The 13,429-nt window shown below is 50.1% G+C and overlaps 8 non-coding genes across 8 annotated transcripts; all 8 read left to right on the top strand.

Annotated features, from left to right (window-relative positions):
* TRNAV-CAC (transfer RNA valine (anticodon CAC)) lies at positions 1–73 on the top strand. Its single transcript has one exon. It is a non-coding gene; the product is annotated as a tRNA-Val (tRNA).
* A 5,213-nt stretch (positions 74–5,286) lies between these two features.
* Positions 5,287–5,359, top strand: TRNAV-CAC (transfer RNA valine (anticodon CAC)). The gene has a single exon. It is a non-coding gene; the product is annotated as a tRNA-Val (tRNA).
* A 79-nt stretch (positions 5,360–5,438) lies between these two features.
* On the top strand, positions 5,439–5,511 carry TRNAV-CAC (transfer RNA valine (anticodon CAC)). The gene has a single exon. It is a non-coding gene; the product is annotated as a tRNA-Val (tRNA).
* A 79-nt stretch (positions 5,512–5,590) lies between these two features.
* On the top strand, positions 5,591–5,663 carry TRNAV-CAC (transfer RNA valine (anticodon CAC)). The gene has a single exon. It is a non-coding gene; the product is annotated as a tRNA-Val (tRNA).
* Positions 5,664–5,742: 79 nt separating this feature from the next.
* TRNAV-CAC (transfer RNA valine (anticodon CAC)) lies at positions 5,743–5,815 on the top strand. Its single transcript has one exon. It is a non-coding gene; the product is annotated as a tRNA-Val (tRNA).
* Positions 5,816–5,894: 79 nt separating this feature from the next.
* TRNAV-CAC (transfer RNA valine (anticodon CAC)) lies at positions 5,895–5,967 on the top strand. Its single transcript has one exon. It is a non-coding gene; the product is annotated as a tRNA-Val (tRNA).
* A 5,095-nt stretch (positions 5,968–11,062) lies between these two features.
* Positions 11,063–11,135, top strand: TRNAV-CAC (transfer RNA valine (anticodon CAC)). The gene has a single exon. It is a non-coding gene; the product is annotated as a tRNA-Val (tRNA).
* Positions 11,136–11,214: 79 nt separating this feature from the next.
* Positions 11,215–11,287, top strand: TRNAV-CAC (transfer RNA valine (anticodon CAC)). Its single transcript has one exon. It is a non-coding gene; the product is annotated as a tRNA-Val (tRNA).
* Positions 11,288–13,429: the final 2,142 nt, after the last annotated feature.

The following is a 13,429-nucleotide window of genomic DNA, read 5'->3' as shown; positions in this document are numbered from 1 at the left end:
GTTCCCGTGGTGTAGTGGTTATCAGGTGCGCTTCACACGCGCAAGGCCCCCGGTTCGATCCCGGGCGGGAACAGTGCATTACACTTTTGTTTTCTTTGTGGTCGCGAATACGCAGAAGAAAAGAGGGAGAGAAATATACCTCTCCGTGCTCCGTTCCCGTGGTGTAGTGGTCGTCTGATTCCACTTCCGGCCACTGTAGTGTACGGACGTGGCTGTCATGAGCTCCGTCGGAGCGGCCCAGCAGGGCCGCGGTTTTAGGTTTTTTGTTAACGAGGATCCTGATTATCAGGTGCTACTGCCTCAATTACCAACAGGGCGACTTGTTACGAATACCTTATTTTTGCATGCTGATATGCGAAAGGCGGAAAACTTCCGTGACATGCTGTCGAGCATGAAGTTGCTGTCTGACGTTGTCGCCCTAGGGGCGTATCGAATGAGTCATGTGTGGGCCGTGACTTTCAAAAGTAGTGACGGAGTGAAAACTGCTGCGGGCAAAGGACTTGAAGGTGAAGGATAGACCATGCATCGTCGTCGACCCTGGAAATCAAGCAATGCACCTCAAGCTGCACTGGATGTTACACAACGTGCCGGACGAGGACATTCGTGAAGCCCTGGCGCCTTACGGCCGAGTCACGGATGTGACAAGAGAGCGGTGGCGGGTGCACGGCCTTCAGGATAAATGTTCTTCAACGCGCCTGGTCACCCTGATGCCGAGGAAGGGCTTGGGGGCGGACGACGTGCCTCATCTGTTACGGATAGCCGGTGAGGAAGCTCTCGTGGTGATTCCTGGAAGAGCACCGCTCTCCCTTCGTTGCCGCAACACAGGGCACATCCAGCGCGACAGCCGCGTCCCTCGCTGCGCACGTTGTCGCCGTCATGGCCATGACGAGTCGCAGTGCGTGAGGACATACGCAAACGTGACGGGGCCGACGGCTGCAGATGAAAGCGCTGAACTTCTTATGGACGAAGTGGATGCCGAGGAAGCCTCTGCCGGGAGCGCCAACGAGGCGAAGGTCACAGCGACACAACCACCGAAACCGCAGGGGCAAACGACTGCCGGAGCGGTGGGTGTGCCAGGAACGCCTACGCGACCTGTGAGCAAGGGCTCGGCCGTCGACGTTCATAAGCAAGACATCGCGGCCAAAGAAACGCCTGCCGTTTCGACTATGGCATCAGCTGACAACGAAACGATGGACGTTACCAATGCTATTGTGGCGGTCGGGAAGCGAACACACGAAGAATGAACAAGCGACGGCGGGCAAACTGGCAAACCGAACAGCGAGGAACCGCCGCCAAAGTCGGTGGTAACGCGCCGGCCGTCATTACGGCCGACGCCGAATATCCCGCCGGACAAAAGAACGGCGGCGCCGTTGCAGGCCAAAGTAGCCGTAGGGACTTGTGCCTGCAAAGACACTCAGACCGAGCTTGCGACAGCCCAACGCTACCGAAGGGTCGGGGAGGTCAGCTGCTGCTCAAGAAATGTATTTTATGGACTGCACTTCAATGTGTCGCGAAATAGCTGCTCTGTCCGTTAGCACTTGTAGACGAAACTATAAGTAGACCTAGAAGTGCTACGTGTGATTATATACGTTTTTCTTTGATGCCTACCTTTCCCGCTTATTAACAATGGATTTGAAGAGGGGAATACGAGTTGCCACTATTAATGTACGCGGCCTCGCTTCAAGACGGAGGCAGTACCAGCTCAGCCGACTATGCGTTGAAAATGAACTCGATATTATAGCTATACAACAGACGAAAGTTGAAAGCGAGGAGCAAACAAACAAAATGGTAACACCTTTCAGAACATATTATAACATATGCACATGTCACGCTGTCGGCACGTCTGGTGGATGCGCTGTCTTGGTTCGAAGGGGTATTGGTACAAATGAAGATATGGTTACTGTGAGCGAAAGTGGGCGTTTTATTCTTCTTGATTTTTCTTTTAATGGATCACAACGGAGGATTATATGTGTGTATGCGCCAAATGATATCAATGAGAGATGTCGTTTTTTCTCGAATCTAGAAGAGTACCTTCGTTGTGACAAGTACATCATCTTTCTTGGTGACTTTAATTGTGTGTGTCATGCAGAAGATCGTGCTAAACGTAAATTCCCGCAGGACATTAGTGCAGTGATATTAAACACCTTAGTAAATGACTACAACATAGAAGACGTTGGTCGCCTTTTGGCCAGTACTTTGCAGCCGCAATTTACACACTATCAACGAGATAGCCAGGCACGACTTGACAGAGCTTACATCTCGTTAGATCTTGTGCCTCTATGCGATAACTATGTCGTGAAGCCGGTGTCCTTTAGCGATCACAGTATAGTGTGGTTTGCACTCGGTGCCAAGCCAAAAAAGCCGCGGTTCGATTGGGCACCTTGGAAATTTAACGAAAAACACATAAGTGATGACAAATTTATAAACGATGTAAAGCGCGAAATTAAAAACATGTTGAGTAATGAGAGTGGACCTTGGGCAGAAGTATGGGAAGACTTTAAGGTTCGCGTGAAAATGGTTGCAATTGAAGTAGTTCAATTGAGGAAGGTTGCAATTGAAGAAGTTGTTAGAAGACACAATGAAAAAATGAAAGAAAATGAGCTCCAGAAGGAACTAAATTTTCTGACTTTTATGGACATTGAGAAACCTGGAAAATTTAGTGATGAAATCAGAAGAGTTAAAAGCGCGATGGAAGCTATTGACACGGAAAAATATAGAGCAGCAGTTATTCGGGCACGGGCGGAAAGACTATGGGTTGATGGAACGCCGAACAAACGCGCCATTGCCGATGAAAAGAGGTACGCAAGGAAAAATGAAATAAGATAGATTAATTATCGGGATGAGGTTACTTCCGACTCGAATATGATTGAACAGGGCTTTGCCGAACACTACCGCAAGTTGTTCGGCATCCCAATCCACGTGGGAGCTGAATTTGAAGCAAGTTTCGTGAATTTTATGCCACGCGTTGATGACGACGTAAAAGCCAGTCTCGAGGAACCGATAAGCGTCCGAGAAATAGAACACGCGATCGAAGAACTTCCTGCAGGCAAATCACCGGGTCCCGATGGCTTAGGAGCCGCCTTTTATAAGGCATTTGCACCAGGGCTTGCTCAAGTGTTGGAGCATATATACTCTGAGGCACATAAATATAAGCGACTGCCACCTTCTTTCAGAAGTGCACACATGGTTTTAATACCGAAAACAGATGACCACAAGGCGCTTTTATCGGTTGGGGCATACAGGCCAATTAGCCTTACAAATACCGATTATAAAATACTCATGAAGGTATTGGCAAAGAGACTTAAAACAGTCATTACAAATCTTGTCGGTCCGCATCAAACTTGCGGCATAAAAGGCCGCACTATTACTACAAACAGCCACGTAGCGCGAAGCGTGCTAGAGTGTTGCGACGTTTTCACTAGGTGCGTTCCTTTGTTGCAACTCGACCTGGCGAAAGCCTTCGACCGTGTGTCCCACGATGCTCTTCTTCTTGTTTTGGAATATGTTAACGTAGGGAAAGTAATCTTAGATGGCGTCAAAATGGCCTACGACCAATGCACGACACAGATTATAATTAATAAGTCCCTCTGCGAGAAGCTGTCACTAAGATCTTCCCTTAGACAATGTTGTCCACTAAGTCCATTTCTTTTTGCATTGTACCTCGAGCCTTTCTGTTTAGCAGTGATACGCAATGACAACGTCCGAGGATTTCGGCTACAGCTTTCTGAAGTCAAGGTACTGGCATACGCTGATGACATCGCAGTCTTCTGCGAGGATCGTGATAGCGTTCTTGAAGCTGTACGTCTTGTAAAGAACTACTGTGAACAATCTGGATCCCAGATCAATTGGCAAAAGAGCATCGGTATATGGCACGGTCATTGGGACATTATACCAGCTCACTTTGCAAACATCCGGTGGTCAACAACGCCAACTAAGTACTTGGGTGTGCCGCTCGAGCACTATAATGACACCGCACAGTACTGGTCCGATGAAGCTGATAGAATGAGTGAAAAATCAAAGGGTTGGCTTGGCCGAGATTTGTCAATGTTTGGACGCGCTTCTGTGTGCAATCTCTTTTTAGTAGCGAAAGTGCTGTATTTTATGCAAGTGTTATCAATGTGTCGTTCAAGTGTGCAAAAAATGCATCGTGTTTTTGCCGTATTCATATGGGCCTCTAGTTGGGAGAGGATAAGCAGAACCAATTTGTTTCGTTCAGCTCGAAGTGGTGGGCTAGGCCTGTCGCATTTGTTTATCAGACAAATTGTGTCGCGCTTTCTTTTTTTTCGGGATCAGAGAAATGATTTTCTACGCACAGTAATTCAAGTCCGTTTGGGAAAAGCACTGCCGCAATATGTTGTAACGACCAGTGATGTGAAGGGAGGAAGTATTAGGGGATATCTGCGCGAAGTGGTTGATTCACTTCGTATGTTGCGTGTGCGGTTTTCCATGGAATATCTGTGCTCTGTGACAAGAAAAACACTTTATAAAGACTTAGTTGACACAATGTTGCCAATAGCATTGTACAGGTCTGTAAACTTGGTAGGCGAAGGAGATGATGTACTGAAACGGGTGAAAAAAATGCCAGTTAGACCCTCTCAAAAACGTTTTTCTTTAAGCTACACACAAACACGCTACCCGTAAAAACATGGTTAGGCGAAAAAGGAATATATGTGCCATGGACAGTAAACTGCTTACTTTGTAAAAACCCAGAGAACACTGAACACGTTTTCATCGATTGCTGGAATCCAATATTTCATTGGGATGTCTTACAACGTACACTTAAAGAAGAACTACCGATTACATCTCTTGGTATTCGATATTTGCCAACCGATAACGAAGGAGGAGTTCCGTACGATATGTTTATACGCCTTGGCCTCCACAGTCTGTGGAAAACGAGAATGGCAGTGCGACACTCAGATGTCGATACCCGTCCGGCGAGAATAAACTTCATCGAAAGTGTCGCGTATATTCGGGAAATACATCGTGCCCAGAGTGAGCCTCCCGAGTGGGTGGCTATTCTTGATGAACTGATCAAGCTGAAGCGATTTTAATGTATAATGTTAGCCAAAGTGTGGTTGACATGTTTTAGCATTTGAATGTGTTTTTGGTTTGTGCTGCAAACAGGCAATAAAGAAAAAAAATGGTGTAGTAGTCGTCACGTGCGCTTCACACGCGCAAGGCCCCCGGTTCGATCCCGGGCGGGAACAGTGCATCAAACTTTTGTTTTCTTTGCTATCGCGTATACGCAGAAGAAAAGAGGGCGAGCAATATGCCAGTTCGTGCTCCGTTCCCGTGGTGTAGTGGTTATCACGTGCGCTTCACACGCGCAAGGCCCCCAGTTCGATCCCGGGCGGGAACCGTGCATCACACTTTTGTTTTCTTTGCTATCGCGTATACGCAGAAGAAAAGAGGGCGAGCAATATGCCTGTTCGTGCTCCGTTCCCGTGGTGTAGTGGTTATCACGTGCGCTTCACACGCGCAAGGCCCCCGGTTCGATCCCGGGCGGGAACAGTGCATCACAGTTTTGTTTTCTTTGCTATCGCGTATACGCAGAAGAAAAGAGGGCGAGCAATATGCCTGTTCGTGCTCCGTTCCCGTGGTGTAGTGGTTATCACGTGCGCTTCACACGCGCAAGGCCCCCGGTTCGATCCCGGGCGGGAAGAGTGCATCACACTTTTGTTTTCTTTGCTATCGCGTATACGCAGAAGAAAAGAGGGCGAGCAATATGCCTGTTCGTGCTCCGTTACCGTGGTGTAGTGGTTATCACGTGCGCTTCACACGCGCAAGGCCCCCGGTTCGATCCCGGGCGGGAACAGTGCATCACACTTTTATTTTCTTTGCTATCGCGTATACGCAGAACAAAAGAGGGCGAGCAATATGCCTGTTCGTGCTCCGTTCCCGTGGTGTAGTGGTTATCACGTGCGCTTCACACGCGCAAGGCCCCCGGTTCGATCCCGGGCGGGAACAGTGCATCACACTTTTGTTTTCTTTGCTATCGCGTATACGCAGAAGAAAAGAGGGCGAGCAATATGCCTGTTCGTGCTCCGTTCCCGTGGTGTCATTCTGCATCCGGCAGCCGAGCTGTTCGGATCGTAGGGTCATGGCCTCTTCCGGGGCCGCGACAGCGACCACTTTTGGTCGCGGAAACAGGATCACCGACGACGATAAGGATTATCCGTTTATTTTGCCTCAGCTGCCGAAAGGACGAGTTGCCTTTAACACCGTGTTCTTACACGGTGATGTACGCGCCAGACCTTACAAGGTCGAAGATTTTAGAGACGCCCTTCTGCCGACGGGACTGCTGCCGGACGTGGTATGCATAGGCGCGTACCAGATAAACCACGTCTGGGCGGTGACCCTGTCTGACGCCACTGCGACGAAGCGCCTCATGGCCCTTAAGGAACTGCAAGTGAAGGGAAGACGGTGTGTCATCGTGGACCCGCAAGACCAGCAGGTGAAGCTTAGGCTTCACTGGCTGCTCTATAGCGTTGCAGACGAGGACATACGGACGGCGTTCATGGCTTTCGGCAAGGTGGAGGAGGTAAGCCGGGAAAGGTGGCGCGTCCATGGCCTGGGCGACAAGACGTCGACAACCAGGACTGTGCTTCTAAAGCTGAAAAGCGGCGTGAAAATGGAAGACCTTCCTCATCAGGTCCGCGTCGGCGGAGAGCTGGCATTGGTGGTCGTCCCTGGTCGACCCATGCAGTGCCTGCGCTGCCAAGGCACGGGGCACGTCCGCCGGGAGTGTAAAGTTCCGCGCTGTTCTCGCTGCAGACGGTTCGGTCATGTTGACGCCGACTGCGTCAAATCCTACGCCGCCGTGACAAGCCCAGCAGTGAACGACGTGGCCGCAGAGCACGTCATGGACGTGGTCGAGACGGAGGACGCCGCTACAGGCATCGGAGACCTGGTACCGACAGCGGCAGTCGGCGAGACGTCGACCGTCGGCGCAGAAGGCACGGTTGCTCAAGGTACTGAGAAGCCGAGTGGGAAGGCGCAGGGCGCGACTGCTGTGGGCCCCGCGACGGGAACCATTAGTGAAGACCCGCCCGACAACGGTATGACGGCAATGCAGCAGGACGAGGCTGTGAAAGACGGCGACCGGACTGAGACTCTTGGCGGCCCGGTCAAACGCCCCCACGACCAGACCAAGGACCAAGGCGAGGGTGCGACCAGCACCACCGAGGGACCACCGACAAAGACGCCCCAGGGGAGGCGGGTGGGCTTCAAACCAAAGCCGAATGTGCCGCCTGAAAGAAAGCCTGTGATCAAAGTGTCGACGACAAACAATGCCGGGAAGCCGGATGGCCCCGGAGGCGGCTAGCCAAGGGCTGGTCGTGAAGGGTAAGCACCATGCTCCGGGCCTACTTTTCTCGCTAGATGAAGATGGATGAAATACCGTCACTTAGTATTGCCACACTAAATGTGCGAGGGTTGGCGGCTAGTCGTAGACAATGTCAGGTCCTACGGTTGGTAACGGACCATGACATAGACGTACTAGCCGTCCAGGAAACCAAGGTTGACGGAGAGGAGGAGACCGGGAGCATGGCGTGACGATTCACGACTAGGTACTTTGTGGTGGTGAGTCCTGCGGTAGGCACCTCCGGGGGGTGCATTCTTTTTGTGAAGAAGCTGCCAGGTTTACATTTTCAAAGTGTGTGGTCCTGTCTGGATGGAAGGATTGTTTTATGTGACTTTACGATCTCTGACTTTGAGTTTCGCGTCATATGCGTTTATGCGCCGAATTCTGTAGACGAGCGTGTCCTCTTTTTTTCGAACCTCTCACAATATGTTTACTGTAATAAGCGCGTTGTGTTATTAGGGGACTTCAATTGTGTGTTGAGTGCTAGAGACCGAGCCAACAATGCCGGCGTGCGTGATAGAAGTAGTGACGTTTTGTCAAAATTAATTAATGAAAATGAACTTGATGATGTTTTTCAATGTCTGGAAGGGGAGCGTCAAGTGACATTTACGCGTTTTCAAGGCAGTAGTCATGCGCGACTGGATCGCATGTACATTTCGTTGGACACGATTCCAAGATGCCACGGTTATTGCGTTGTACCCGTGTCATTTTCGGATCACTGCCTGGTAAAATGTAACATAGGTATAAGGAAAAGGGAACATGCATTTAATTGGCATCTATGGAAACTCAATGACTTGTTATTAAATGATGCATCTTTTGTAAAGGCAGTGCGGGATGCGGTTAATGAAATACGCGAAGATGCGGCTGATACAATAGCAGAAAAGTGGGAATGTGTTAAACAAAAAGTTAAAATGAAAGCCTTAGAAAGGTCAAGCTGCCTCAAATTTGAGAGGGAATATAAAGAAAAGGGTTTGCGAACACTACTTCAGCAGCTGATAACGCTTGAGTGCAGAGAGCCTGGTCTGTACAAAGACGATGTGCGGAGCGTCAAGGAAAAGCTTGAACAGTTCGACAAAGAACGTTATCAAGGTGCCATCGTGCGAGCAAGAGCAGATGCACTGGCGGCAGGGGAGACGCCCACTAAAAGGGCGCTCGGTTTAGAGAAGGCACACGGAAGACGAAACCATGTCGATCAACTTTTAATGAATGGAGCTGTTGTTGACGACAACGAGAGCATAGCACATGCCTTCTTCCAATACTATCAGTCGCTCTTTGCATTTCAGGAAGCGAATTTAGAGGGTTTCAAAGCGGACTTTCTGCACCGCATGCCGCGTTTGAGTGATGAAGCTAAGGAGCGATTAGAAGGGAAAATAACGGAGAGGGAAGTCGAAAAGGCAATCGACGATTTAAACTTGGGCAAGTCACCGGGACCAGATGGACTCAGCGCCGCCTTATATAAGACATTGAAAAGAGAACTGGCCCCTTTATTAGTAGAAGTATTTAATGAAGCGTACGAGCAGAAATCATTGCCACCTTCTTTTGGGAAAGCGCACACCATTCTAATTCCGAAGAACGATAAATTAGATAAACTGAGATTCGTATCATCCTATAGGCCCATATCACTAACAAATGTGGATTACAAGATATTTATGAAGATTTTAGCGACCAGACTTCAAAGTGTCATAAAGGAAATCGTCACAGACCATCAAACTTGTGGAATCAAAGGGTGAACAATTTTTTCTAACATCCATAAGATGCGGTGTGTGCTCGAGTGCTGTGACGTCACCGGTGGCGGCGTTGCAGTTCTTCAGGTTGATCTTGAGAAAGCGTTCGGTTGCGTCGCTCACGTTATTTTGTTCTCCATATTGGATCATGTTAATGTCGGTACCATCATCACTGAGGGTGTGGCCTTGGCGTACCAGAACTTCACTACAAGGTTAATTGTTAATAAGTCGCTGGGGGCCCCCATTAACATCATGCGTTCAGTGCGCCAAGGCTGTCCCCTCAGTCCTCTGTTATTTGCTATATACATAGAAGCAATGTGTGTGGCCATTACCGCAAATAACAATATACGTGGTTTTAGATTGGCAGAATCCGAAGTGAAGCTGCTAGCGTATGCTGATGACGTTGCAGTGTGTTGTACAGACGAACCAAGTGTGACTGAAACAATTGCTGTAGTAAAACATTTCTGTGACGTCACGGGCAGCAAAGTCAATTGGGGCAAATCCCTCGGGCTGTGGCACGGGGAGTGGTCTTCGGCACCGGAATACTTCGCCATTGTCAACTGGGTGAAAACTCCGACGAAGTATCTGGGTGTTCCCCTCGACAGGTACAAGAGCAGCGATGAGTACTGGAGGAACCGAACTAAAAGTGGACAGATGGACAAGCACTAACCAGTCTATTTTTTCAAGGGCGACAATTTGTAATATGTTTTTTATAGCGAAGTTATATTATGTTATGCAAGTGTTGCATTGTTCCAGGGCAAATGTGTAAAGGCTGCACAGAGTGTTCGCGGTCTTCATCTGGGGATCAGCATGGGAGAGAGCTAGCCGAACCAATTTGTTTAGAAGAATGAAGGCCGGGGGTGTTGGCTTGGCACATCTTTTTGTTCGACAACTTGTCAACCGCTTTTTGTTTTTTCGAGATGTGTGCGATCCTTTTCTACGCACCGTATGTCAACTCAGGTTGAGCGACGCATTGCCGGCGTATGTTGTTAGTACGGCAAGCATGACCGGAAAACTTCGGGGTTATCTTAAGGAAGTGGTCGACAGTGTGCGCTTCCTTTCAGTTCGTTTTTCAAAAGATTATCTATGTCAAGTGAAAAGGAAAACACTGTATAATGATGTGTGCGACATTGTGTTCCCAGTGCCCTTATACAGAGCCATATACAGTGGAGGGCCAGGACTAGACGTCCTTAAACGGGTGAAACGCATGCAGGTGCCACCAGGGGTTAAAACCTTCTTTTTTAAGCTCCACACTGGAACACTTTCCGTGAAGACATTTATGGAAGAGCGAGGCTGTCTTGTGCCGTGGGGTTCACACTGCTTGATCTGCAAGAAGCCCGAAACCATCGATCACGTGTTCTTGCACTGCTGGGCGGCTGTGTTCTTCTGGGACGTCTTGAAGCGAACACTGAAGAAAGAATTACCTGTAGACCCCCAAGGGATCCGGTATCAGCCAATTAAGGATGAAGAGGGAGTTCCATACGACTTTATTTTGTTGAATGCACTCCACTGTATATGGCGGGCTCGCATGGCAGGGTACCATTGCGATGCCGACGCCCGCCCGGTTCACATATATTTTAGAGAATGTATGTCGCGGTTCGTTGATGTACAGAAATTGCAAGAATGTGCACCGGATTGGCTGTCGAGGCTTGAAGCTCTGACAGCCAAAAAGGAATTTTAATTTGACGACGCCGGTCCCATACGGACAGTCGGCATTATTGTAATTTTTTTTCTTTTTTTTCTTCCCCGCAAGCTTGTATTCCTGACATGTGTGTAGTATTTGTATATTCAGTGTTATGTCGAAAACCGGCATTAAATAAAAAAATAAAAAAAAAATTTAAAAAAAACGTGCGCTTCACACGCGCAAGGCCCCCGGTTCGATCCCGGGCGGGAACAGTGCATCACACTTTTGTTTTCTTTGCTATCGCGAATACGCAGAAGAAAAGAGGGCGAGCAATATGCCTGTTCGTGCTCCGTTCCCGTGGTGTAGTGGTTATCACGTGCGCTTCACACGCGCAAGGCCCCCGGTTCGATCCCGGGCGGGAACAGTGCATCACACTTTTGTTTTCTTTGCTATCGCGTATACGCAGAAGAAAAGAGGGCGAGCAATATGCCTGTTCGTGCTCCGTTCCCGTGGTGTAGTGGTTATCACGTGCGCTTCACACGCGCAAGGCCCCCGGTTCGATCCCGGGCGGGAAGAGTGCATCACACTTTTGTTTTCTTTGCTATCGCGTATACGCAGAAGAAAACAGGGCGAGCAATATGCCTGTTCGTGCTCCGTTCCCGTGGTGTCATTCTGCTTCCGGCAGCCGAGCTGAGCGGTCAGCAGAATCATGGGCTCCAGTGGAGCAGCGACAGCGGCCACTTCTGGCCGCGGAACCAGGCTAAACGACGATAAGGATTATGCCTTTATTTTGCCGCAACTGCCTAAAGGTCAAGTAGTGATTAATACCGTCTTTTTGCACGGTGATGTACGTGCGAGACCGTACAAGGTGGAAGATTTCAGGGACGCCCTTCTGTCGACGGGCCTGCTGTCTGATGTGGTATGCATAGGGGCGTACCAGATCAACCACGTCTGGGCAGTGACCTTCAACGACGCGACTGCCACAAGAAGAATGCTGGACCTTAAGGAACTTCAAGTTAAGGGACGACGATGCGTCATCGTTGACCCGCAGGATCAGCAGGTGAAGCTACGGCTTCACTGGCTGCTGTACGGCGTTGCCGACGAGGACGTTCGGACGGCATTCGCGGCGTTCGGCAAGGTGGAGGATGTGAGCCGGGAGCGATGGCGCGTCGAAGGCATGGCAACGAAGACCTCAACCACCAGGACCGTCATTCTCAAATTGAAAAGCGGCATGAAAGTGGAGGACCTGCCACATCAGATACGCGTCGGCGGAGAGTTGGCCTTGGTCGTCGTGCCCGGTCGAGCGATGCAGTGCCTGCGCTGCCACGGCACGGGACACGTCCGCCGTGAGTGCAGAGTCCCCCGATGTACCTTATGTAGACGTTTCGGCCACGTCGACGATGACTGCGTAAGATCTTATGCCACCGTAACAGGTCCAGTAGCTAGTGACGTTGCGGCAGAGCACGTCATGGACGTGGCCGAAGCGGAGGACGCTGCTAAAGGAACGCTAGACAAGGTCTCGACAGTGACAGCCAGTGGGACGACGCCTTTGGGCGTGGTCAGCAAGGTGGCTGATACTACCGTGAAGCCGAGTGGGATGCTGCAGGTCGCGACCGCTGAGGTCCAGTCTACGCGGAGCAGTAGTGAGGACCCGCCCGACAACGATGCGACGGCAATGCAGCAGGAGGAGGCCGTCCTCGACTGCGACCGGACTTCGACTCTTGGAGCGCCAGTCAAGCGCCCCCATGACCAGACTAAGGACCGCAACGACGGTGCGACCGGCACCAGCGAAGGGCCGCCGACAAAGACACCTCTTGGGAGGCGCACGAGCTTGAAACCAAAGCCGAATGTCCCACCTGAGAGAAAGCCTGCGGACAAAGTGGCGCCCACAAACAACGCCGGGAAGCCGGGAGGTCCCGGAGGCGGCTAGCCGAGGGCTGGTCGTGAACGGTAAGCACCATGCTCCGGGCCTACTTTTTTCTTTAGCTCAACATGGCACAGATACCGTCCCTTAATATTGCCACTTTAAACGTGAGAGGGTTGGCGGCTAGTCGTAGGCGAAGTCAGGTGCTACGGTTGGTCACTGACCACGATATAGACGTACTAGCCGTCCGGGAGACTAAGGTTGACGGGGAGGAGGAGACCGGGAGCATGGTGCGCCGTTTCACGACCAGGTATTTAGCGGTGGTAAGCCATGCCTTAGGCACCGCTGGGTGGTGCATTCTTTTTGTGAAGAAACTGCCTGGACTGCACATTCAAAGTATTTTTTCTTGTCAGTCTGGAAGGCTTGTTTTTTGTGATATTATTTTGTGTGATGTTGAGTTCCGCGTCATATGTGTTTATGCGCCGAATTCAGTAGACGAGCGCGCCCTTTTCTTTTCGAACCTTTCGCAGTATGTTCGATGTGATAAGCGCGTTATACTGCTAGGAGACTTTAATTGTGTAATGAGCGCTAGAGATAGAGCCAATAATGCTGGTGTGCGGGACAGAAGCAGTGAAATCTTATCAAAACTAATTAGTGAAAATGAACTCGAAGACGTTTTTGAGTGTCTGGAAGGGGGGCGTGATGTGACTTTTACACGTTTTCAGGGCAGTAGCCATGCGCGGTTGGACCGAATCTACATTTCGCTGGATACAATTCCAAGATGCCACGGTTATTGTGTAGTACCCATATCGTTCTCAGATCATTGTCTCGTAAAATGTAATGTCGGTATAGGG

Source organism: Dermacentor variabilis, unplaced genomic scaffold (genome assembly GCF_050947875.1).
Source record: "Dermacentor variabilis isolate Ectoservices unplaced genomic scaffold, ASM5094787v1 scaffold_13, whole genome shotgun sequence".
In the NCBI taxonomy this organism is placed as follows: domain Eukaryota; kingdom Metazoa; phylum Arthropoda; class Arachnida; order Ixodida; family Ixodidae; genus Dermacentor; species Dermacentor variabilis.
This window is presented reverse-complemented; position numbering and strand designations above follow the sequence as displayed.